Source organism: Eumetopias jubatus, unplaced genomic scaffold (assembly GCF_037043125.1).
Source record: "Eumetopias jubatus isolate StellerSeaLion01/CBP00866 unplaced genomic scaffold, mEumJub1_p1.0 scaffold_16, whole genome shotgun sequence".
Lineage (NCBI taxonomy): Eukaryota > Metazoa > Chordata > Mammalia > Carnivora > Otariidae > Eumetopias > Eumetopias jubatus.
Genome location: NW_028274822.1, coordinates 80,994,650 through 81,020,630, shown reverse-complemented (window position 1 = coordinate 81,020,630; position 25,981 = coordinate 80,994,650). Strand labels below are relative to the sequence as shown.

The 25,981-nt window shown below is 37.1% G+C and overlaps 1 protein-coding gene across 2 annotated transcripts in view; it reads right to left on the bottom strand.

The window, feature by feature from the left end:
• The window catches only part of MED13L (mediator complex subunit 13L), a 301,400-nt gene that overhangs the window by 189,080 nt on the left and 86,339 nt on the right, over positions 1–25,981 (bottom strand). The gene's annotated exons all lie outside the window — the stretch shown is intronic.

Genomic DNA, 25,981 nt, shown 5'->3' with positions numbered 1-25,981 from the left:
TGGTGTGGGGGCGCCTGGGTGGTTTTGTCAGTTAAGCGTCTGCCTTCCACTCAGATCATGATCCCAGGGCCCTGGGATGGAGCCCAGCATTGTGGCTGAGCAGGGAGCCTGCTTCTCCCTTTCCCCCTGCCTGCCACTCTGCCTTCCTGTGCTCTCTCTGTCAAATAAATAAATAAATAAATAAATAAATAAATAAATAAATAAATAAATAAATAAATAAATAAAATAAAATAAAATAAATAAATAAAATAAAATAAAAACCCCAATGGTATGGAAAAAGAGAAGGAGGGGAAGAGGGCTGTTCAACAAAAACCAAGTTAAGAGGAATAACTAAATGAAATGTGTAAACAGTGCAGTTATGTAAGAAAATGCCCTTATATTTTAAAGATGCATACTGACAAAAAAAAAGATGCCTACTAACGTAAGTAATGTCATACTTTATAGGACTTGTTTTAAAACTTTCAAGAGCAAAACTGATGAAGCAAGCATAATACATTATTAACTTGTAATTATAAGTATAGGTGAAATGTATGTGGAGTGTTCAATACATTCTATCTAGCTTTTTTCATATATTTCAAATTTTCCATAATAGAAGTTAAAAATAATTTTTTAAATTTAATTAAAAATTTGAGTCTGTAAGAGCTGAATTCTACTCCCAGCTAGGCTATGCACTATATGGACACAGGTTAAGTTACTAAACCTCTATCAACCTTAGTTCTTCTCTGGTTAAAAAATGGCAATACAAAGCTCAAAGACTTGTTCAAAGATTAAATTAGAATGTAACATAAACAGGACAATGACATCACACAATAATTACACACGTTAGTTATTATTAATATTCCTGCCCCAGGTGCCTAAGTGTCAAATTCTGCTTCTTTGGCGCCATCAAATACTGCCTCCTCCCCCTGCCCTCTGCACTTGACTGGCAGTGGCCAATCTGCTGGAAGGTAGAATAGCCTAAACAGTCTTATTTTCTCACCGTACCCAGAACTTACTGCTTTGGGAGGAGAGGGGGTACATGGAAAAAAAGATCACCTTTCTCCAGTCCAGCATTTGCCAAAAGCCACAAAATGGAACAAAGGAAGGAAAAGGTGGCTAAAGTGCCATCTCCATCAGCAAGAGAAGGCCTAGAGCATACTCATGACTGATGGCTACCACAGTCCTCCGCCTTCCCCACATCCCCCACTTCACCACCACAAATAAGTAACAGAGAAGAGAACCAGAAGCAATCGATTTCTTTAACAGGAGTAATTGGATATGTCATTAACAACAAAAATCACTGTGATTCCCTACAATAAAGAATTAAAGGTAAGAGTTGTGTACACTTTCATTTTTTTATTTTTTATTTTTTTAAAGATTTTATTTATTTATTTGACATAGAAAGACACAGCGAGAGAGGGAACACAAGCAGGGAGAGTGGGAGAGGGAGAAGCAGGCTTCCCAGAGCAGGGAGCCTGATGTGGGGCTCGATCCCAGGACCCTGGGATCATGACCTGAGCTAAAGGCAGCCGCTTAACGACTGAGCCACCCAGGCGCCCCGAGTTGTGTACATTTTTAAAGGCCTAAAAGTTAAATTCAGTCTCGTAGAAGAAATAATGGTCAATATTTCAATGGCACCTCCACAGAGGAAGCACTTCTCCCTTCTTGAAAGAAACAGACCAGACACATCTGCTTCTATTTTAACCCACTGTCCTTAGTGCAGGAAATTCTGTAACCAAAGAGAAAAACTTTCCACCTTAAATATGCAAAGAGTACATTTAGCTTAATTCTTCCTTTTGTGCTTGGAATATATTTGCCCATAAGCACACTGAAGGCTTACACCATGGCTCATGGCTCACAGGTTCTTCCATTCTCCAAGCTGACAGCATTCGGATAAAAAGAAATAAATAACCCCTTCATTAAAAATAGAAAATAGAAAAAGCTCTAATACATATACACACATCATTGTCAGTAAAAGGAAAACAAAAGAATAGCAGACATAACAACAAGAACAAGAGTCATAGCTGCCTGCAGCACTGTTCTTGTCACTGTAGGAGGAACAGTGACGATGTTAACATAACGTTAAAAAAAAACAAAACAGCTTATACAGAGTTTTCTGTGAGCTAAGTGCTGTGCTAAGTGATTTCCATGTTAATTCATGTAATCCTCATATTCAACAAAGTATTAGGACTCTAACTTCCCACTCTGCAATTGAAGAAAATGAAACTTACTAGTTTCACAAAGATCACACAGCCACAAGCAGGAGAGATGGGACTGGAACCCGAGTCTGTCCCCAAAGCCCTATCTGTTCATTACAGGACTGCAAGACCTCTCTCATGGAGTCCTACACCTCTGAAAGCCTGACACTGTGACTCTGGTACTGCCAAAGCCATTCAGTGGCAAGAAAATGATAAGCCAGAGTCATCTTCCCACCATCCAATAAAAAACTGTTTAAAGCTAATTCTGGTCCGTATACTTTTAGGAGAAAGAAAAATCCTACTTTTGTAACAGAGTTAGCTTCATACAAAATATTTTTCCCACACTGTGAGTTCAAACTCACCTTATCCAGAAACCTGTTTAGAATGACTCATTCTGTGAGGGTTTCATAAAATTAAAGTGTTCGTATACTTAAGAATGGAAAATTCGTGTAGATAATGCTTGCTTAAGAGACACATTAGTAATTCAATGAAATAGCATGTAAAGTACCAACATAGCATAAAATACACACACTCCTTTCACCTTTTAAAACCTATTAAAAGATAGATATTTAATTCCAACCACAGAAAAATAAGAACTCAACAATTAAAAGTAATATTTTTAGGAAAACAATATACTTTTTCAGGCCTGAACACTTCCAAATCCCTATCTACTTTAAACCAATTAAATTTAATAAAGGAAGGCCAAGAGACTAAATGGAGCAAACATACCACAGGTCAGCCACAATATGTACATTTCATATTTGCTCATGAAAACATTCAGTCTGAACAGGACTTTTTCATCCAAGCCTATCAGTATACTGTGGGCAGTACTGGGGAGCATTTAACGGCTGGAACAGCATTTGGCCACACAAGGTCTTAAACAAGTGTCTGGTTCACACTTACCTACTTAAAAAACAAACTTTGAAAATGCTGACACATGAGATATTCTTTACTGAGTCTACTGACAGAATTTTTTTTGTCCTTCAAAACACAAAAACAAATATATTGGTTCTCAGCACTCTTTCATTTTAAAATGATCAAAGACATATAATTATACAAACACATGATTATATATTTTTATGATTTAGTAAGTAGAAATTAAAATACCATTCCTATTATTATATATAAAATTTATACTCATTTTTTTAACTCAACAGAGGAAAAATTTCTGCACATCAATTATTTCTATGTTTCTACAGACAATTCACTCTAGAATGGTTTTTCTAAACCTTTTATTTATTATAAGAATTTTTCTTCATTCTGTTATGAACTGTCATGATTTTATTTCTCAAAAAAAGTTAAAGTCTTTAAGTCTGCATTACTTTTAGCAATGTTACGGTTCAAATTCATCCATCTTAATTTTATTTTTGCAGTGATACTCTCTCCAACTATATGATGAACATTCCCTGGAAAAAATAAGTTCTAACATACAACTTTTCACTGAAGCGTATTTTATACATATGAGTACATCTTATTAAGATGCCATTTTTACTCCACATTAACTAATGAAAGAATACTGAATTAAAGGCTGCAATAAATTTGAATAAATGTAGAAATCTCCAATTCCTAAGAAAGTTTTAATAGTACAAAATTAAGTTCAATGGATCTGAGGGGAGAGAAACTAATAAATCAGAGATGAAATGGAGTAAGAAGAGGAAGAGATAAGGAACCAAAATTACTGCTCATGTGACTAGCATTTTGACAATGTTGATAATAATGATTAACAAATACTGGACATTTACTATGTCAGTCACTTCAAATACCTTGTGTCATTTAATAATTCCTGTAACTAACCCTATGTGGTAAATACTACAACACCTCCATTTCACAGATGGGGGACCCTGAAGCACAGAGAGCTAAAGTAACATTTCCAAGACTACTTAACTAGTCCAGTGCTTCATTTGGATGTAAATGTTTTTTTAGTCTGTAACAAACCCAGAAATTTAAGAAGAAATTGTTCATGTCAATCATCAACCAATAGTTGTTAATATCTCATTTCTCTAAGGAAACCAAAACACACATTCAATTCCACCTTCCTTCAACAATAACAAAAACCCCACCACCATCACTTCCTAGAAAAGGATCTTCTTTACTGAGTTCTAAGTTTTAAAAGAAGGTCAACATTAAGAGTTAAAAATCCACAGTATAATATTTATTTTAGAAGCTTCTTAAAAAAGAAATAAATAAATGAATTCTCTTTTCTGTCTCACTGAATACAATAGGGTCAAAGTAGGAGCTCTGAGATTATGTCCAACAAATGAAGATCCCAATCTAAGAGTTTATGTAGACATTACAAAAACCATTCCAATACCAAGTGTTTATTTTAGTATTGGCTGTCTGCCCAGAGAATGCCAGAATACATTTTAACCAAGTGGAAAGAAAACCAAGCAAGATGGATATGAACTCCACTTTAAATATCCTAAGGTCTATATAACACCACAACACAACTTCCTCTCTTATTACTTTTATATATAATCAGACTCCTCAAAGTCCCTTAATTCATTTCTTAATTTACAGTTCACATTCCTATGTACTTTAAATTTTAATTGAATTCTGGAGACTTAAAGAAAAACACTAAACCACCAATATTGGTATCTTGTTTTCTAAGGTGACATCTGCGAAAAAGATATATTATTAAAAGGACACACATGGGTATATTTAACTAGGAAGAATGAGAAAGGTTGTACTGTGTTTATGAATACATATAAATATATGAAGTCACTTATAGATCATATGTGCAGCATCTATATATTTAATTCCATAATAATAGCTTCTCTTGATTTTTAAATTAAACCTGGAACATTACTCTGATTCTCAAGAGGAAAGAATTATGAATATGCCAAATCCTGTTCTTTATTTCAAAGCATTACTGTGAAATAATAAAGAGCTAATGTGGTCCTGACAATTACTGTACGTTTCATTAAAATTTCATCTCTCTGTCCCATTTAAGGACTCACTATGTGCTTGTGGTCATATGGAATCAGTTATACAGACTCTATGATTTCTTCTCCATAAACGTTACTTCACTACTTACACAGTTAACAAAAATAACATAAACTAAGAAATAATGTACACCATTTTTATAGCTGAGTTTTCCAACAATTCCATTACAATTCAAATCATCAACATATCATCAGGTCAAATTTCATGATAATAAAACTGAAAGGAATTTTAAATTTTTCACAAAGGAACACAGAAGTCCCAAATAAGTGTTCGTTAACGTAAAGTGAAGAAAAAAAAAGTAACAGCTAATTTTTAAGCAAGAGCAATTTTTAAGCACTTTTTCAAGTGCTATGCTTTTTTTCAACATACATTCCAGTGCTACTGAATGAAACAAATTTAGTAAACACGAAACAATTTATATGAACTGTAAAGTGTAACAACAGTGACCAACTCTCATTCTTCAAATGGTCTGCCAGCACTGCAACAGTCACTCCAAAGCCCAGTCACAGTGTAACAAGAAACAGGCCAAGTCACTGAGCCCCTTTGGGCCCTGGGTCTCTTCTATAGGAGGAAACTGAACTAGATCCTTAGTCTGCAAACTTTTAAAGCAGGAACCTGGCTACAATCAAGCCCCCAGTAGAAAAGAGTTAAAAGTAGACCTGCCCTGAACTCCTCCAGTGGTGATGCCTGAAGCAGTTCTGGGCAGCATCTAGAGCCTCAGAAAAGTGTGATGGGAAAATCTACACGTATGAAAATACCTATCATCCTTCAAGCACGTTCTGGCCCCTCAAGTATTAGCCCCCAAATTCTTTGTACTGTGATTACATTAACACAAACATGCACATTACTGCTCCCAAAAATATCAACTAGATATTTATCAATCAAGAAACTAGATGAACAACTATATTCAATAAATATTAACTGAATGAATATCTACTAAGCACTAGATTCTGATGATTAATGATGAGTAGGACACAGTGCCTCCCTTAAAAAAGAGCCTATAAGCTACAGGGGAGACAGATACAACCAATTATAATATAAACAGGCAGAAGCTATCGTGGCAGTAGCAATGGGTGCTACCAAGAAACATAGGACAGGCAGCTTACTCAGACTGGTGGTATCAGAAAGGCTTCCCAGAAAAAATTACATCCACACTAACAAAACAAACATAACAAAACAACTATATATGGCCTGAATATTAAATAGTATTCTAACCCACTTTCTAACCATTCTCCCCAACAAACTCTCCCCCTTACTCACCACATTCTAACCTACTCAACCTTAATCTACTGTTTTGGAGTGAAACTGATGAGGGATATGTTAATATGAGTATCCCAAATGAGAAGAAATAATATCCTTTCAGGAATGAATGCTAAATGGACATAATCCTGTGGGTGTGAATTAACACAATAGGGTAGAGGATGGGTAAGGCTGCGCAGTTATTTATATAAACTCTATCCATGCATTTTCTGTTGAAGGCGAGGGCCACTTTATGCTCAATCCTTCAGGTCCAAACCTATTTCAAAATTTTTAATACTGTCACTTGTCTCAATCTGACCCAGCAATTATTTAATCAGTATTTTGAGAAGCTTTGAATGAGTACTATATATATACATATATACACACACACACACACACACACACTACAAGATTATTTCCAGAATCAGTAAGATCTCATATCTCCAAATAACCCTATTAAGGAAACAATACAATTTGATCAGTTTGTTATCGTGGCCAATTTTTATATATAATTCCTTAAAAATTATAGTTTAAAAAAAAAAAAAGACCAGCAAATTTGCCAGAAGAATTTCTATGTATTGATTCTCTTTCATTATACCTTAACATTTTAATTAAAAATTCAAATTCAACTGACCATTAAAAGTTTTATGAAATCAAGATCCTTTTAATGCAAAACATTAACATTTAAGAATTCTCACAGTAACAGAATATAAATAAAACTGCCTAATATATTTAGAAAAACAAAATAAAACAAAACAAAACCCACAAAGGTTTAGGAACAGAAATCACCCAAAGCAGGTATTTACAATCAATGAGCTAATGACAATATCATCTTTATTAATAAAAAAAAATCTAGTCCAAGACATAAATTCCTCTTTTTATATAATAAAAATTCAGGGATAACTGCCTTGTTCATAAGCTGCATTTTAAAATATGGAAGTGTTTTTATAAAAATGCATAGTAAAGTCCTTCTAACTAGAAAACTACACACATATCAAACACATATTTCCTCAGAATTGAATTAAACTGAAACTGAGTTTTTAAAATATTTTTATGAAACAGACCATTCCCTAATAAAAGCTGACTTTCCAGTAGTATCCCCAAATTGCCAAGCCTTTACTATAGTAGAAAATTCAAATTCACAATAACAATACATATTTTCAATGCTATACTATCAACAGTATAAAATAATGTGGTGGCGGTGGTGTGTGCGTGTGTGTTTTTCCATTCACTGAAGGCATCAGATGACAAAAGAATTAAAATTGAAAATCTCGGGAGAAAAAGGAAGATACTTTAAGTTGCAATACTAAGAGTTGACCTATGTGATATTTATCAGAAAATTTTTCATTCTTTGAAAACAAACAGGTCCACTTACAGGTTCATGAGCTATGACGGGGTTCAAATTGTTTGGGCTTGCTTACCCCGAGGTACTGATTTCCTGCTCCTCAAGCACAATCTTTTACCATATCCATGTTTTTCTTTTCCCACCAGTACTATGTGCTAAGGCACATAAACAGCGCATCAAGAAAAAAAAATAGTTTTCTCTCACAGTTTTAAATTTATTACTTCACAGACATTGGCATAAAAATGTGTTCAATAATCTCAGATCATTCACTCCTGAGCTGACCCTGTCTATAAACAATTCATTTCCTCAACCAAAACCCAAAAGGAAAAAAGGCCAACAACAAAAAGGTGATTTAGGAATAGAACAATAAAATATGAAAGAGAAACGCTTTCTGTTTATTTATTTAACCAAAACAGAGGCTGCTGCAGCTGTAGGAGCCTCTTCTGACTGCTGTGACATGAGTCACTACATTTAAACATAGGCACTTTAAACAGATGGCTATTCAGCTAAAGGCTTTGGGCATTATTTCCCACTCTTAGTCACATTTGCCAAAGAAGAGGGCACTAGTTTTCTGCTACAGCTTCAGTATACATACACTGACAATGACACATAGGACCATGGGTTGGTGATAAATAACTGCTAACCAATGTCACATTGCCCACCATAATTTACATTTTTAAAAGTGTTGCCAGTTACAAAGAAATACCAAGAAGCAAAATTTATAGCCCAGGTAAAGAATTAATTTGAAAGGACTTAAATGTAGGCTACAATTAATATACAACATAAAGACTACTCTACACTAATAAATATTTCAAGTTACGTTTACTTTTTAGTCATTTGTTCATGTTGGAAGATTCCACTGCCAAAGTAATGACTAGCAAAAAGTATAGCTGGAGCATAAACCAATTAAGGATCGGCTGATATTCACATAATTACATTTTTTTTTAATCAGTCTTCCAAAAGCACATTACAATACAGGCTTAAAAATACTAGCCTTCACTACCTGTTTTTGGATTATGAGGTCTATGTTAATCATCCAAAGAAACACAGCAGTCTTCTGCACTGGTGCTGTGTGAAAACATGATAGAATGTGTCCTCAAGAAAGGATAGAAGGCCCTTCTGAGATATGTCTGAACAAGACTGAGAAAGAGCTTAAAGCAAGAACAAGGACACCATCATTTCTGTGGACTCCTACGAGGGCTTCATGACCAGAATGCCCATGCCCACTTTTAGCCACATCCACTTCTGCCCATTATGCACACTGAAGCCCGGCAGGGCCACACGGTTCCCATCTCAATCCCCAGCTACCCAAGCCCTATTCCTGCTTAAAATATGTAACATGGAGGGGCACCTGGGTGGCTCAGTTTAAGCATCTGCCTTTGGCTCAGGTCATGATCTTGGGATCCTGGCATCAAGCCCTGCATCAGGCTCCCTGCTCAGCGGGGAGTCTGCTTCTCCCTCTCCCTCTGCCCCTCCTTCTACTTGTGCTCGCATGAACTCTCTCAAATAAATAAATAAATCTTTAAACAAAAAAATATGTAACGTGGATTCAGTCTCGTGCTTGAGATGAAGACCCAAGCCCTTATGCCTGGAAAACCAGTGGCAGCTTGGCTATGCCTCACCTATCCCTAGATGACACTCAGATCTGCTTCATCTGGGAGAATGCTCCCAGGCATTCTCTCCACTAGAGAGCCACAATGGTCGGTCTTCCTTCACGCCTGGAATATACCAAGACCCCTGCCATCAAGAGCTGCTATTTTCTCTCTCGCATAATACCATCACTCCTCTCCTCACCTCCTTTAAGTGGGCTTTACTGTCACATCTCAGTCCAAACACCACTTCCTCAGATAACTCGGATTTCCTTTTATTAAGCCCCATATTATCTATATAACACTGTAGTCTGCAATTGCTATACCTACTGTATTTTTTTTTTCATTTACTTAGGTGATTTTATTAACATCTGCCCTCTCCCCCACAGCCTAAATACAAAAGCTTTAAGTCCAAGTTTGTACTCAACACTGTATTTCCCAGTGCTTGTGCACAGTGACTAGCACAAACTGAGCACTCAACAAATATCTGTTGAATGAATGAGTGAAGAGGGGGATTTAAAGAAATCAATATGCATCTTTTATTGGAAAATATATTGCCACATTTTCAGTCGCAATCCCACAACAGTTTATTTTCACTGAATTGGAAATTTGTGAAAAGTACTCTTCAGGGATCAAATTTTTCATACTCTGAATTCGAGAATGAAGACAAAATTCTTCATACATGACCCCATGAATTTACATCACAAACATAATAGGGTATTCTAGAGTTAAGTCTTTAAAACCCAGACTGCTAGAGACAAAAGATTAAAGATGAGTTTGTAAAGATAAAGAAATGGATAGGAGAATGGATTGAAAACAAAACTCAGACAGTAAAGAAACTCCCTGAAGAGAATAAATGGCTTATAGAAAAGAATACATTTTAATTTACTGTTGGAATAAAAAAAATACTAGGGTATAAAACTGTTGGCAAAAAAAAAAAGATTAATATGATGCTCTTCAAATACAGGCAAATTAAACAAATGATTTTTATTTATTTTTTTTTAATATTTTTATTTATTTATTTGAGAGAGAGAGAATGAGAGAGAGAGAGAGCACATGAGATGGGGGGAGGGTCAGAGGGAGAAGCAGACTCCCTGCCGAGCAGGGAGCCCGATGCGGGACTCGATCCAGGGACTCCAGGATCATGACCTGAGCCGAAGGCAGTCGCTTAACCAACTGAGCCACCCAGGCGCCCAAACAAATGATTTTTAAAAATCAGGAAGTAGATCAGAGCCAGACTAAGGGTGTAATACTTTACTATAAAAATGCCACAATCAACAGCCCCACAGATATTGTACAACATTCATTTTTCCTTGTTAAAGCTATGCCAATTTAAGAGATTTGGAAGTTTAATTTTTCCCTATAATATTTACACTTCTAAAAGTCTTGTCCTTTAAGTAAAGGCCGTCACTTCTAAGTAGTTATTTTATGTAGAGATCACTTTGAGATGTCAAGAGATCAATTCATCACATTCTATGCATTCCATTAGGACACAATTTACTGTGGAGAGAGACAAATACAAAATATCATATGGTAACCATTTGAACTTGACTACCTTATTAAAGACTGTGTTACTGCCATGTAGATATTCCAGTGTGTTCTTTCCTCACCTAGTTTTTATTTTCTTGACTTCCTTGTTCATTATTGCTTTGCAGCTAGCATTTCCTTTTGACATGTATTGATCATGCTAATAGCTATAATACTGCTTTCCATGCCTGAAATTAAAAATCCATGTGAATTGACAAGTTTATTTAATGATGTTTATTCAAAGGAGAAACATTTTTTAGACATTTTCACATTAGAAACAGTCAAGATAAAATACATGTTAGCTTTTTTTAAAAAAAAGCATAACTTATATAATCATTTTAACACCTTATAATAACACACCACATGTAATTTTTCAAGACCATCTACACTACTTGAACCAAGTCTATCACCACCACCTCTTAAGCCAACCTAATCTTGTGCTCACTACCTGTCAGAAGTACAAAGAGCCATATGTGAATGCAGTCCTCAAGTTCAAAATGGTGAATTATTCCTAAATATAAAATACTAAATGTTACAAAGAATTCTTAAATTAGTCACGAGAACAAATAAGAGTATTAAACAGAAGTAACATACCTCTCTATTCAACTCTTAGAATAGTACCTGGTGGGTTTCATAAACATTTTTATGATTCAGTGCACAAATGCCATTTTGTGATGAGAAAGTAGTCCTCCAATCAGGAGGGTGGGAAAACTGAACCTGTTTTAAGTGTGGACAACCCATAAACCTACAGAATCCAACCGATTCTACATTCACAACTATTTAATCATGCAAGATACTTCCTAGAAGTGGTTTTGTTTTATAAACTCCCATAATCTTAGTTGGAACTTAGGGGTGATTCAAGGCAAGATGAAAAGTAAAATAAGAATTTTCTTCTTCAACAACCTTGAAAAGACAATCTTCTGTTTAAACAAGTCCATCAATGCTTGTATGTGGGAGGAAAAGACAAGTGCCAGGCGTATATAACACAGATACTAAAACACTTGTTTAAAATACCATAATCCAAAATGGAAACCCACCAGGTGTTACAGACAAGGCAGAGAAGGGGAGGAGCGGAGGAGGAGGAAGAGAAAACAAAACATCCTCTGAAATGAAAGCCAATGAGAAGGTATAAGCTAGCCTAAATGAGTCAGTCTTCAAGGGATGTCTGGGTGGTGCAGTCCATTAAGCATCCGACTCTTGGTTTCGGCTCAGCTGGTGATCTCAGAGTCATGATCTCAGGGTAGTGAGACTGAGCCCACATGGAGTTCCATGCTCAGCACAGGGACTACTTAAGACTGCCTCTCCCTCCCCCTTTGCCCCTCCCCACTGCATGTGTGTGCCCATGCTCGCTTTCTCTCAAATAAATACAATTTTGTAATATTAAGACATTATTTGCCTTTTTGCACCGTGTTGTGCATTTGCACTGATAGTGCAGAAGCAGTGGTGGGTAAAACTGCTAGTGCCTCATCAAAACTGTTTCCACTCCGTGAAAGAGCCTAAAGGACCCCTTCTCACCCCTGTGGGCCACAGACCAATTCTTTGAAAACTGATGGCCTCAGGTTTGTTGAGCAAGCATCTGTCCCCAGACTGAGCCCCATCCCAGCCACCCTTTCTGTCATGGCTCCAGTATTCAAAGTCCTACTTAAAATGAAGCTTTCTAAAATGAGCATATAACCCCAGATATCTCAGATGAAAACAGAGCAGTAAAACTGGTAAACCACACAGTACTTCCATTAAGACAGCCTAGCTATCATAACTTTTTACTCACATACCAAATACCCAGCTCTTTCTCATTCACAGTTGTGTCAAGCTCCATCTCCTCCATCTATACCTGCCAATCTGCTTTTTAAAAACCTCAATGAAGGGCTTCACATTCATCCCCATTACATTTTACCCTGTTGATCAGATACACAGATCAAAGGTAATCTTTGAGAAACTCTCTTTTCCCATATAAATATTGACTGTCCCTCTCAGCTTTCTTAAAAAGAAAAAAAAAATCAGCTTTACGCAGTCTTCATAAACATGACTTCTTTTTCATTACCTAAGACTTTTGCTGTTGTTTCTAAATCAATGAGTGTTAAAGACCAAACCCCAGGCAGAGCCCCATGACATAGAACCGGGGACCTCCTTTTGGGCCACAAAAAAACTCAATCAAGACCCACCGGGATATATAAATCCTACCTAACACATACCTCTAAATTTCGCAAAAGTTAAAATTCTATGTAACTGCTCACTTCTAGTCAATGACTCTAGAAAGGACCAAAGTGTTTCTTTTTAAAATAAAAGAATCACGTTTCCAGATGTGAAAAATTCTATCAGATGACGATCACATGTGATTCCCTCCCCCTCACTCTCACTGAGAAACGCCATGGCAAAATGCTATTGCATTATTCCAGGCCACTCATGATGTCACTGCCAAAGAGATACTCTCACCATACATCCGAGACTATTAAATATAGCTGAAACAACATCTTCCAGTTTTCACTCTCTAGAAATGAGAAGCCTCCTGTCTTCTATAAGTGGCCACAGAAAATGAAAGTACATTTTATAAAATCTAGGCCTCTTTCTACTCCTCACTAGTTACTTTATCTGGAATGCTAAGCATCTACCCAAGGCAACAAAGCATACTAAAAAGGTACATTGTCAGAAAGTCCTAGAGCCCTGACTTCAGCACCTTAAAACTGAGTGACCCTGAGCCTTCACTTGGCATCTGTGTGACGATGAGTCTGTCCATTTATCAGCACCTCAGTAAACTCAGAAAACTGCACGTGTCACAGCATCATTGTACAGAATAGTAACTAAGATAACATATATAAACATGCCTCATAAACTGTCTGGCACAGAGTAAAGCTCTCAATATACATTCGTTTCCATCTTTCCAGCCACAGTGTCTTTCAAGGAGTAAGCATTGCCACCTTACAGCATTATGCTTCCTTCCAACCCATTTAAGGCAAAAACCAAGTATTATTCTCAGTTCCCACAGCAGACAAAAGCTATCACTATCAGTCCAGGAACTAATACTTTCAGAGAGAATATTACAGACTGTGATATAATTGAGATCAGTAAATACGTCTCGTTCATCTTTAGATGTAGGTATAAGGCACACTAGAAGCACTCAAAAAAGTGCAAAACTAGTGATTCTAAACCTAAAAAAACTATTACCCATGGGAAAAAGAAGTACAGATTGAAGAATGAATGATTTTCAATCAAAAACTTCCTTCTCATGTTTTCAAAAATGATTGTAAGGCCTGGGTGGTGCAGCTGGTTGAACATCTGACTCTTGGTTTCAGCTCAGGTCGTGATCTCAGGGTCATGAGATCAAGCTCCACACTGGGCTCCACACCGAGCACAGAGTCTGCTTATGATTCTCTCTCCCTCTCCCCACCTCAAATAAATCTTTTTAAAAAATGACAGTAAGACCTAAAAATTAAAACTTTAATGGCTAAGTACAACATGGCCAGATATAGCACTAAATGTAGGTATAATGCAAACATAATTACCACATGTATCAATAACACTACTACCAACTGAGAGACCAAGAAAATCAAGAAACTACGTCACCATGATCCAGAAACAAAGGCAAAGAAAAATGACAGTCCTATTCTGACATAGTAGGATACAGGATAATAACACAGGTATTTTAAAATATGGTATAATAAATATGCTATAATGAAAAATATACATTCCTGTTTCGCAGCTTGTTACCATGCTTGCAAGGAAAGAAGGAAATTAAATCTAGGATTTTTTTTTAATCTTTTGGTGTTGTTTTTTTTTTAAGATTTTATTTATTTATTTGACAGAGAGAGACACAGCGAGAGAGAGAGAGAGAGAGAGAGAGAGCACAAGCAGGGGGAGTTGGAGAGGGAGAAGCAGGCTTCCCGCTGAGCAGGGAGCCTGATGCGGGGCTCCATCCCAGGACCCTGGGATCATGAACTGAGCCGAAGGCAGACGCTTAATGACTAAGGCACCCAGGCGCCCCTCATTTTTCGGGTTTTTTTGACATGGAGTGTTGTTTTTTTTTTTTTTAAAGATTTTATTTATTTATTTGACAGAGAGAGAGAGCGCGAGCACACAAGTAGGGGGAGCAGCAGGCAGTGGGAGAGGGAGAAGCAGGCTCCCCGCTGAGCAGAGAGCCCAATGCCGGGCTTGATCCCAGAACCCTGGGATCATGACCTGAGCCGAAGGCTGATGCTTAACCATCTGAACCACCCAGGCGCCCCTAAATCTACGATGTTTAACATACTACATTTCCTTTCCTCAACTGCCTTACAGAGTATGCTTTTGTTAGGTATCAAAACAGAGAAATGTGAAATTGGTAAGTACTTCTAAATATTGGCCTAACAACTGACAGATGAAATATCACTCAATTTTACTTTCATTTCCATCTTACCAAATTAATAAAACTAAACACTTCGATATCACTTTACTTGCCGCCTTAATTACAGGAATCAAAAGGAAAAGCAGTCAACTGAGTGAATATTCTCACACTATGTTATATGTGATAAAGGAAGAATGGCCAGGCCAGGACAGCCCAGTGCAAGCATTTATATGAAATCTGGGAACAGTGCAAATACATCTGCAGACAAAGGTAACAGAAGTACTACACAGTATAAATAGAAAATACAATAAATAACCTAAGGAAGTAAAGGTTTCCCAGTGGCAAAGTAGAAAAAGTAGCAGCTACAGTATACAAATTAGAAAAAGCCACCACATAATTTAAGATGTAAGGCTTCTCTATGATTAAAGGTGAACAAATTAAAGAAATTCACTATAACTGACCAAAAGTAAATAATAATTCTAAGACAAACTCTGGGAAGAGGAATCAGAGAAACACTGAATTCATTTAAATAATTAAAGCTGCTCCTCTTCTAGATGTGAAGCTAGAGTTGGAGCTAACGAGATACTACATATTCTATAAATGGGTTATTTCTTCACTAGAAAAAAGAGAAAAGGTTTGACTCAAAGCAACCTAAGGGCCAAACTGTATCTGACTCTGCAATTTTGCTGCTAACAGGTGCCACATGGACTGAGCTAGTTTCTCCAATCCAGGTCTCGTTTAATATGTTTATCTCTATGGGATGTCTCTGTGGAACAGTTGTTAATCGTTGCCAACACCTATCTGACCAGATAACAAATTTAACTTCTAGAGTTTTCAAAGTGAATATGGAAGTCTATCACATGAGATAAAAAGTGAAAACTTGCATATATGAAAATACAGAAATATCTTCACATAGCAAAATACTACTGCCTCTGCCAGAAAATAAAAAGAATACTGAGACTCTAAAGGCAGGGGGCAGCTGGGTGGCTCAGTTGGTTAAGCGTCTGCCTTCAGCTCAGGTCATGATCCCAGGGTCCTGGGATCGAGCCCCAAGCTGGGCTCCCTGCTCAGCGGAGAGCCTGATTCTCCCGCTCCTTCTGCCACTGCCCCACCCCCTTGCGCGCTCTCTTTCTCTCTCTCTCACTGGCTCTCAAATAAATAAGTAAAATTAAAAAAAAAAAAAGGCTTCTAAAGGCAGGAAGGGATGGGGAGGGAATCAATTATCTCAGTAGTTCTGAGCTGTGGTATATATAAGGGATTGAGAACAGAGAAGAAGTCAAATTTCCTGAATTTATTTAATTAAATGCCTAGAGTGCAAGAAAAACCCTTCTAACATACACTGCCTCATCATTCCTCAAACCCTTAAGTTTTGGAGTAAATCAGTTACGTGCGCTCCTACTACATTTTTCTTAATAAAGTAAATTCTTATTTAAGTATCAGAAAACACACAGAAAAGTGCAAGTATGGTAAGGGTACAAGTCAATTAATTTTCACACAGTGAACACATCTGTGTAACAAGTACCTCCCCCTCCCCTACCCAAACCACCACCAACACCCAAAATCAATTTCCCAGAACCTTCACCTCCCACCCCCATCATGGCCTCTCCCAGGCATTACCTCCCAACAAGTGTATTTACCATCCTGATTTGTTACCAGAGGTTAGTTTTGCCTAGGTCTATACTTACACAAAAATCTAAAAACTGCTTGGAAAGAAAGCAGTTCTCAAGATCATAGAAATTCAAAATCTTTCAAACCTTAAACATCTAGTCTCACACAGTGTGAGATAAAAATAAATTCTCAGGTAAAGACAAATTCTTACATAATTTATGCCCATTTTTATAGTCACTGATCTGTCTTCCTAAGGTAACTCTTGTTCCCTCTGTGCATAGGTACTTAGAAGCAACACTCTGCCTGAAATCTCCATCATCTCACAAGAAAATTTCTCAAGTAATGATAATCAGCATAATTTTAAAATTGCCTCCTATGTTGATATTATTAACTTGGTACCCAACCTCACTATTCTTACTATATTTAATAGGTCATTTCATTACTGACCATCTCCCTGCATAACTAATACTGTTAACTAAAAACACACAAGAAGAAAAAAATCTGTCATATGAAAAGAATAATATATTTAAAGAGTTCATTATCATATTTAGAAGAAAGTCAGTGTCAGAAAAGTATTTACTAACACCAACTTAAGTTTTATAAAAGTAATTCTTTTGTTGGAATTCCCAAGACAGTTAATAGGGGTCACAGAATTTTCAGACTTGGTTCCACAGATTTGTGTTATGTTTATGATGGGTAACTGTTGTAGTACTCTTTGGTTCTCATCAGAACCTTTGATAACAGGTGATTTTGTATTACAATATTTGCAGAAACCTAAATTTATACAATTTGACAAACGATTCCAATTTCTGCATATTTAGGAAGAACTAGAGTCCTAAAGACTTGCAGGACATGTTGTTCTTTGAGACTGAGCTACAAAGCAATATACTAGATAATTCTGAAAATTAAAGTAAAATTTAGAGCTAAGTTCCATTACATAACTATAAAAAGCTAAGCAGTCATTTGAAAGGAAAAATACCAATTTCCCATCTTGTGTTAAAAGTATCCAAAATACAAACAGAAGAACATGAATATATCTTTATTAATAGCAAAATAAGCACTTTAATTTAAAAACAAAATAAACACATTTATACCACCCTTCCAATCCACTTACACTGTTTTTACCTCATAGTTAAGAATAGTGGCCTTCCTTATTTTCTTCCTACTAGCCTCTGGACAAAGAACACTGTATTGATCAACCTTGTAATACCCAGCACACACTAGGAATTCCAAACTTTTTATGCAGAATTGAACCCAATATTCACTTCTAAAATATTTTGACTACATAGCATTTGAAAGGCAGTTTGAAATGAGAAATGAATCTAACTCATCTTTTTGTTAAGTGGGCTCTGAATATAAAGAACATACCAAAGACTCTATTGTTTTGCTCTCTGTTGGCAAATCAATCTGTATCAGAATGAATTTTGTGAAGTGAATTAATGTCTGGTACCAACCATTTTGAAAAGTGTAATTCTTTTTTCCTCCACAGAAACTACATTTTGAAAATATAAACACATATTGTTTGTATAAAATAACAGTAAAGGGGACATACTAATGCAGAACACAACTGGAAAGGTAATGAGTAACTACGGATATGCTTAAGTCCCGTCAAATTTTAGAAGTTTTTCCAACAAAAGACTTAAAAATCTCCAATTTACCTATATGTACATATGCACACAATTTTTAAAAAAAGACTATTTTGATGTCAAGAAGTACTAGAGATGGGGCGCCTGGGTGGCTCAGTTGTTAAGTGTCTGCCTTCGGCTCGGATCGTGATCCCAGGGTCCTGGGATCGAGCCCCACATCGGGCTCCCTGCTCCGCGGGAAGCCTGCTTCTCCTTCTCCCACTCCCCCTGCTTGTGTTCCCTCTCTCGCTCTCTGTCTCTCTCTCTGTCAAATAAATAAAATCTTTAAAAAAAAAAAGTACTAGAGATTACTCCTTCTTTCCTAACTCATATTACAATAAAGAGTTTTAATATAAAACTGCTTCTGCCTATATTTAAAATCAGAGGAATAGAGGACAAAGACAAACAATAATGTTATGTATAGGGGTTAAGGATAACTGTGAAGGTTTCTTAAGGTCAAAGAGCAGTGGCAGGTAATGGGGACATGCACATACCTATTTTAAAATGCAATAGGAGATGAGAGTGGAAGAAAAGGAAGGCAAAACCAGAGCCTGGAACAAAATCTTGAAGTATAACCATAGATGGGTATGGCCGTTCTCCATGGGAAGAGTCCCTCATTAGAGAATGAGAAGCTGTTTACCCAGCTAAACCTGAGTCTATGGTCACAGCTATTAGAAGTTTAAGTAACTGCCTGAGATTTCAATGACATATCAGAAAGCACAAGATGCTTGTCACATCTCTTAACTGTCAATGTCCTTTATTTGAGCATTTCTATAATCCAAGAAACTTACTTTGTGGCTTTTTCCACTCCATATTGTTGTAGTTAGCTAATAACAGGAGCGACTGAAAGGATTTCACCCCAGTTTCTGTGGCTTGCCCACACTTGCCCCATCTGGTGCCATTTACAACAGAAGACTATTACTATTATTGGCTATCCGTGCAACGGAGCTCAAGTAAGAGGAGAACACACAAAGCCAAGAAAGTGAGGCTTAATACATGGCAAGGATGAAAATACCTTCTGGAGAGAACAAATGGTTAGTTGTGCACAAAATCAAATAAAAAGAATGACCTTGGGGCACCTGGGTGGCTCAGTCGGTTGGGCATCTGCCTCCAGCTCAGGTCATGATCCCAGGGTCCTGGGATTGAGCCCCGCATCAGGCACCCTGCTTAGCGGGGAGCCTGCTTCTCCCTCTCCCTCTGAAGCTCCCCCTGCTTGTGTTCTCTCGCACTCTGTCAAATGAATAAATAAAATCTTTTAAAGAAAAAAATTTTTAATAAGACCAGGGACTCTAAAGAGAAAGATGTTGTTTGTTAAATAAGTCTATAAAGATTAGAGCTGACCATGTCCCACTGAAGTGCTATTGGGCCAGGAACTGTCTCTTGACCAACCAACATAAATTTCTAAAGTGCCACTGCTTTCAGTGTCAACTATCACAGAGCAAAGGCAAAGCTAAAGAAACACCCACCGGCCTGCTGCTTCCTCCTTCTCTCATGACCTCACTCTCAACTTCACTAAGTAACTAAAAATATTCTCCACAGACTCCCAATTCCACATCTACCCAAATACCAGAACCTTAGTCTCTCTTCTGTTACCATAAATCACCGGTATTCAACCTGGAGCAATTTTTTCCCCTAAGGGACAGCCGGCAAATTCCGGAGACATTTTTGATTGTCAAGACTGAGGGGAGAGGTACTGCGTGTACTACTGGCATCTAGTGGATCAAGGCCAGGGATGCTGCTAAACTTCCTGTAGTGCGCAGGAAAGCCCCCCAAACAGATCACCAGCCTAAAACGTCAACAGTGCTAAGATGGAGAAACCCTGGCAGAGATGAATTATCCATGCTCTCATCTAAAGCACGTCTCCAGAGGACAAACTAGAGCCTACCTCCTACCAACTATATTATAGGATACAGGTCCACCAACTCTCACGGCTCGCTATTACATCAATTTGTGTGCAATAAAAGGTAGAATCTTAATTAAGTGGATCCAACAGAATTTTATTTAAAGTAATACATATTTCAAGATATCTAAAGTACTAATCAAATCTAAAGGGCTAATCAAGGCTGTAATAGTTCCACCTTTCTATATAATTATATTATTTATATGTGGAAGAAATTTCTAAAGAACCTGGAGTTTTCTTTCTTTTTTTTTTTTTAATAAAGACTTTAAGTAATCTCTACACCCAACATGGGGCTCGAACTTACAAACCCAGGGATCAAGAATCACATGTTCTACCGACTGAGCCAGCCAGAAGCCCCTAGTTCTTTCTTAAACAGAAACATTCACCTTGAAATCGTATCTGAATACATCATGTATAAACATTCTTCCTCTTTTTAAAAAAAGTTACAATCTAACTTTAAAAACAATTTCTCATTCAAGCATTTGGTCTTCTGTTTAAGAATATGCATTATATCAGTTAGACCAAAATTTCCTTTGCACATCATCCAACTGGAAACTGACACTGGCAACTTAGACAACAGGAATATAAAACACTCTCGTGTCTTCACAAATTACACTGTAAAACAATTGCTTCTTTAAATCAAAGTTTTAAGTAAACTAAGGTTTGTGAGATAGAATGAAACGGGGAAAAGATTACATTTCTACAGATTATGGGTTTTTTTTTAATGGGAACACTAAAAAAATCTCAAAACAGACTTTGGGGGAGGGGATGTGGGCATGTTTAAACATACTCCTACTACCAACGCTAGGACCTAAAATCATACTTCAAAATGCTATAACCCTGTGAATTCCAGGAAGTGGGAAACTCACAGAGTTTATAACCCACAGGTCCCACCACCTTTCACTATCCTCACTGCCATGCCTTCCTTCCATTTAATCTCCACTGGCGCTCACTGCAGCCACAAACCGTCATCTCCATTGCACCTCATTTCCTTGTATACTCTGACAAAACCCTTGTTAATTTTAGCTCCCCACCTGATCATCAGTGCCTGAACCTGGGCAGTTACATGTGACTACAAAACACCCAACCCCACACAAACTGGTCTTAGTTTAAACTCAAAACCACAACGTAGGTGGGCTCTTGGCACTGTGCAGAGAATTAAATCACATTTCCCTGGGCCCTTCACTTTCCGACTCTCCTAGAATACTAACCCTTTTCTTCTATACCCTCCAGAAACCTCTGACATCTCTTCCTCTATCTTAGCTCTCAAGTGACGACCTTGCTTTTTTCAATGAGAGTCAGAAAGAGAAATTCCACATTCCACATCTACTACCTCTCTGCTTTCTCTCCCATTATTCTACGTGACATGTCCTTGCTCTTATCTAAAGCCAAACCCTCACTTCTGTACTTTTTCCTATCTCCTAGAGCTTACTGAAGAACACTGCGCTCCAGCAAATTCTACCCATCCTCTCTGACACTGTCCATTTCTCATTCTCTACTGTATCATGCCCAACATATAAAACAAGTTTTTTAAAAAGCAGAAAGGAGAAGCAGAGAAACATAGGTACCCTCCCATAAACTTAGAGATCCACAAAACCAATGTGTAATATAGAAACCAATGGACTCCAACTAATGTCATGTTTACTCATCCCACCCAGAAATCTGGGTCATTGTTCAAGGACCGCCTCTTTTATAAAGTTTCACACACCCCCCATCCTACCCCAAAGTTTCTGCATTTTCAGAGCACTCTGATCACCCTAAAACACTGCACTTCAAGTTCTAAAGAAAGGTATGTATGTTTATGTCTCCCCTCTTGAGATTTTAACCTCCCTGAAGTTAAAGATTGTGTTTCAGTAACTACAATCCATGGCACATAGCAGGCAGGCAGTGAATGTTCCTCAAAGGAAGAAATGAATGAATTACTGCATGCATTTCCTATAGTTTACAAATCTGAAAAATTGTGACCAAAAATTTGTTGGGAGAAAAGCGGATTTAAATATATTACAACCACCTTTTAAAAAGAACAGAGGACCTGAGGGGCACCACTTGAGGGTGGCTCAGATGGCTAAGCGTCTGCCTTTGGCTCAGATCATGATCTCCAGGTCCTGGAATCGAGCCCCATGTCAGGCTCCCAGCTCAGTGGGGAGTCTGCTTGTCCCTCTCCCTGTGCCTCTCCCCCTGCTTGTGCTTTCTCTCTCTCAAATGAATAAATTTAAAAAAAAATCTTTAAATAAAAAGATCAGAGGATCTGAGAGTAACAGGAGACTACAACTGACAATAATGTATACCAATTATTTGATTGGGTATAAACATGGGGAAATGAATTCACAGTGGTTAGAGAAGTTCTGCAGATTACAATTGTATCAAAAATTCTGAGATTCAGACAAACCATGCTATGGGCAAATAAATACTGTAACAGAGTTTTTAAACGAAACCACCCATAAGCAGGGGCGCCCCGGGTGGTTCAGGTGGTTAACTCAGTTCAGGTCATGATCCTGGCATCCTGGGATTGAGTCCCGTGTCGGGCTCCCTGCTTGGTGGGGAATCGGTTTCTCACGCTCTCCCTCATCTCCTCCCCCACTCATGTGCTCTTGCTAATAAATTCTTCAAGATGAAAGAAAAAAAAAAAAAGAAACCACGCATAAGCAACTTCTTCCGTTCAATATTACTTAAATATAAGACTGGTAGACTACATCTTAAATGCAAATTTTGTTTGGTGCCTGGGTGACTCTGTTAGTTAAGCATCTGGCTCTTGATTTCAGCTCAGGTCATGACTCAGGGTCATGAGACTGAGCTCCGCATCAGGCTCCACACCTAGTGTGGATTCTCTCTCTTCTCCCTCTGCCCCTCCCCTCCCCAACTCGTGTCTATGCACGCGCGCATGCATGCGTGTCTATGTGCATATACATTCTAAAAAACATTAAAATGCAAATTTTTAAATCAACCTGTAAAACGAAGTTAATGTATAAAACAGCATTATAAAGCATACCAAATAAAATGACTAAGTATCATCAAGAACACTTGATTTAAAACACCAAATTCCTAATTTCTGACCACCACCATATGAATTCCTGAACTGTCAATTCCTAGTGTTTATAAATAAACATGTACTTTGGTCGTGAAACCCTTAAGTCAATTTTGTAATACAACCAAAACACCCATTAAGGTGAAATGTCACTTTTCAACTATAAGACAAATATCCCAGTGCATTCACAATTTCTGAAAGTTTACTTTATTTCTATTTAAAAATTCATAGGATTCAAGGAAATTAAACAGCACTACTTTTTCAGTGTAAGGAAAAGGGAAGAAAAAAAATCAACATCGGATTCTTTTCCTAAGTGAGTTATAAATCCTCCTTGTGTAGAAAAAAGGGTGCGTGCGTGTGTGCACACACGCACGTGCACATGTGTCTCTGTAAAGAAAATGAACCAAAAAATATGTAAATAATGTCTTCCTTGACCAGTATTTGAGAGAACTGTCTTTGAGGTAACTGGGTTAGGACACAATTCCAAGGCCTGTAACATCACACGGAGTGGAAGCCAGCAAAACTCCAAATATGGTTTACAAGCCACCATGCCAACTCCCCTTAAGCCTCATTTAAGAAGGATTACCGCCTACAATCTAACCTCACTGTGCCACTGCTTCAGTCCTGAGTCCAAAGAACTGATTAAACAAACATGGGGTGGGTTTCAGCAAACGTACCCTTCATTAGCTACGGAAAACACACTGAAGAAGGCTATTCAATGTTCAGAAAATCAGATGCCCTCTGGTAAGGTTGCCACAATCTTTAGTAAAACCTTAAACTTCTAGGATAATTACAATCTACAGTAAATGTGGTAGATGAGATATTTCAATATAAAATAATGAAAATTAACAGAAGTAAATTAGCAGTTATAGAACATGGATGGTATGGAAAATACGGTTTTTAAAAGTGCATAAATGGAAACTGTATACTTTCAGGAAATGTGGAGTTTGTGTAACAAAGAAGAGAGGGATGTTTTCAGCTAAGTGGCAACTAGCCAATCTCTCACTTTGAATCAAATCTGTCACTGAAATGAGGTTTTCCAGGAAGCAATAAGAATAATAAAACTTTAGGCTTCAAAGAAATGCAGCTTAAGAAAAAATTCTGTGGCAAACATTCAAAATGTCAGTAAAAGTAACAATAAATCATTTATCTAACTTGAAATCCGAACAATTTCCGGAGATGTCAATTATAAAGACCTCTATCTAAGCTGCAGGTTTGAACTACTTTTCTAATGTCAAATATTCACACACACACACAAAATCAATAAAAGCCATTATTTTGATTTAAATCACATATCTAAAAACCATTAACTATTTATCACTTGAATTGGCATTCTCAGTTTTACAAGAGAACTAAAAGTCATTCCTATTAAAGTTTCAATACTTGTGTAAGGCTTATTTGACAATCATTACCAAATATTTATGACCCATGCCAGTTAGAAGTAGTATTGTGCATGGTGGTAGGCTTTCTCACAAGGATACAGTGTTTGAGTTTCAAAAGAATACATTTAGGAATATCATCAAAGAACTGACTCCAACGTTAATGAATCATAAAAGGCCTAAGAGAAGCCAGCAAGCATATCCAAAAGATTTGTTTCGTATCAGCAGGTGGTAACTCACAAAAACTTTATCAAAAAATGTACAACAAGAATTGGTGTAAAGATCTTTATTTATAAAGATCTTTATTCTTGAAGTATCTCATTTAGTAAAAACCCGTAACTAGTGGAAACTGGGATTCAATTTAATCAAACTATGAAAAACTACTAAATGTTTACTCTCCTACAAAGTAATCAGTAGAAAGCAATATTACTAGATAACCAAAAGGAACCAATAAAGGCAACGACTTATTTTTAAAAATACAAGAAACCTATATAACCAAATGGAGTATGAATATAACAAGACTCATATGATCACTGTAACACAAGCTCATTCCTCAATCTTACAACACGAATCTTACAAGGGTGTTTCCAAGATATTTGCAAGGCTAAAATTGTTCTTAATACCTTATGAGAAATTAACAGGATTGCTGATTATGACATTTAACAACATGCAGAGTCCAAAATTCCTTAGCATTCCACTCAAGGCCTTTAGTAATCTGGCCCCATCCATCCTCTTTATCTATTACCAATTACTCCTGGTCCTGTCCACTTACTACAAAAATACCAATTTTGCTGTCCCATACTTGCCTTTCTCCATGCCTTTATTCATTGTATTCCCTTCTCCCGAAATAAAATCTCATTTCAGCGTCTCATCATACTCTTCTTTCAAAGGTTATCATTTTCAAATACTACCTCTTCCACAAAGTATTCCTCTTTCTCCCAAGCAGTAATAATCTCTTCTGAATTATAATAGCATAGCTATAACTATTTCACAAAACCTTGTTTTGTATATAATGTTTTCTTAGTTACATATCTTAATATGTCTTCTCTCCCCTACTTGACTGAGTGAGTGTCCTGTGACCAGATCACACCTGCTAAAACCAAAATAAGCAGTAAGCCATAAAGCCCCAAACCAGAAGAGATTAGATACCAGGTTTAAAGAAAGAAAGAAGCAAAATCTTCCTACTCACCCCATGGGGGAAAGGGAAGCTTCCCTTTCTATACCTACATTTTCATTCCTGTTTAATGGCTTTACTGGCAAAGTATTTTTTCAGGAATAACTTATTTGGACCCAGTAAAAGTCTTAA